The sequence below is a fragment of the Etheostoma spectabile genome, chromosome 13, assembly GCF_008692095.1.
Source record: "Etheostoma spectabile isolate EspeVRDwgs_2016 chromosome 13, UIUC_Espe_1.0, whole genome shotgun sequence".
Lineage (NCBI taxonomy): Eukaryota > Metazoa > Chordata > Actinopteri > Perciformes > Percidae > Etheostoma > Etheostoma spectabile.
This window is the reverse complement of record NC_045745.1, coordinates 22850230-22852011: the sequence shown is the minus strand read 5'-3', so window position 1 is coordinate 22852011 and position 1782 is coordinate 22850230. Positions and strand designations below refer to the sequence as shown.

The 1782-nt window shown below is 39.7% G+C and overlaps 1 long non-coding RNA gene across 1 annotated transcript in view; it reads right to left on the bottom strand.

Annotated features, from left to right (window-relative positions):
* Positions 1–1584, bottom strand: part of LOC116700364 (uncharacterized) — a 12721-nt gene extending 11137 nt beyond the window's left edge. The window contains exon 1 of the long non-coding RNA XR_004334632.1: positions 1464–1584. This is a non-coding gene — a long non-coding RNA (uncharacterized LOC116700364). The remainder of the gene's footprint in view (positions 1–1463) is intronic.
* Between the last annotated feature and the right edge of the window lie 198 nt (positions 1585–1782).

Below are 1782 nucleotides of genomic sequence, written 5' to 3'. Positions count from 1 at the left end.
GTGTGTGTGTGTGTGTGTGTGTGTGCATATGTGGAAACATAAATGTAAGCTGGTAAGTAATCTGGCACTCCTGACATGCAAAAAAAGAGGACTAGTCGGGCAACATGTGCATATATTTCACATATGACGGTAAACCTTTGAACTTGAACTTTAACTATTCGGGGTAGAAATGTTTTGCCAAGTATGACTCAAAAGACTCAAAACACAATCTGTTATTCATATTATTGACATGTAGCCAGCTGGGAAAGGAAAACTTGCACTGGATGTTGTCACCAACAAATACGTCACTTTGTGCTGCGTCTCCCATGATGCATTTATCAAACTCCAAAACAAGAAGGAGAATGGATGAAGCTCCCACTGTTTCCTTATCAAAAATATGAACTGATGGATGATGACATGCAAGAACATGTAAAAAGTCTCAGTGTTCTCTGCAAGAAGCATACATAATTTCATTTACCAGGAAACAAGCTTGTCTACTGATAAAACTTTACTACAGCTGATAATCAATGGCCATATTCCAATGTTTCCCTTTTGCAATTTAACCCATTTCTGAGAGTGAGAGTAAGAGAGAAATAGTCCATAGCATGAAGGGGTTTTGAAAAGAGGACATTGAAGTTTACTTCGTACTTCCTGGTTATAATTAAGGATATAAAAACCTCTTTGCTGTGTCTCAACACTGGCAGCCTAAACCTAGCTGAGCTTCAAGCAGCCAGAGGTATTAAACTGGTTATTAAGCTTCCACAGATGGATGTACAATGGTAAGACCCATTTTTGCTTTACCCTAGATATACTGTATTCTCAGATGAGGTGGACTTGACTGGGGGGCACAATAAACACTGAGTTAAGTATATTCCTCAACTGTGAAGGACACATGTCTCAGTAAAATCAGCAGCAATTGCAGGGCTAAGATCAGCAGCTTTTTTCAGTAAGCCACAATAAAAGGCTCTGAGGCGCCACGTATTATAATCAGTATTATAAGCTGCACTCGCTCAGACTAAAGTTAAGGCTGTTTATTTTGCTTCAGTAGGATGAGGATTTGTAAGAGAATGTGGGGATCACTCTGGTATTATGGCTAGTTTTGATTGGTTTGATCTCTACAGTTGATCCAGTGAACATACCGTCTTTGTGGGGTTTCAGAGAATGTAGTGGCAGGAAGGAATTTGCAAAAATTGCTAAGAAGATAGTAAGAAAACCAATATACCCACTTATTATAAGACATCCCCAGTACTGTGTTTTACAATATGTTCAACCATAATTCAGGGAAACATGGCAAGTAGAAGAGGATGATTGGATCCAGAAGTTATTAATCAGTCTGGTGGTCTCCAACACCCCAAAGTCACATGTGAAGTTTGCTAATTATAAGTAACTGTGCAAACAAACTTTAAAGTACAGCAGTTACTCTTAGTTTCCGTCTGTCCTAATGTCAGCAATTTTTCTTTACATAAAAAGAGACAAAAACTCACCATGTGTTCAACAAGAATGCAACACAGATTTGATCAGCTGTGCCCAACTATTATTCGGGGCAGGCACCACTCAACTGACACACAACAGTGGTGCAATCAGTGGATACAAAAAAAACTGGAGGAGTTGCTCTACAGGGTTATTTGCACACTGCTAACCCCAGTTCACAGGTTTTCATAAACTCTCTAAACACACTGAGATTTAGTCCAGCCAGCAGAACAGAGCGAGAAATTACACCTTGACCATATAAGGACATTATGTCTCCTGATCTGCAATCTCTAATGCAGCCGCGTGTGTGTGTGTGTGTGTGTGTGTGTGTGT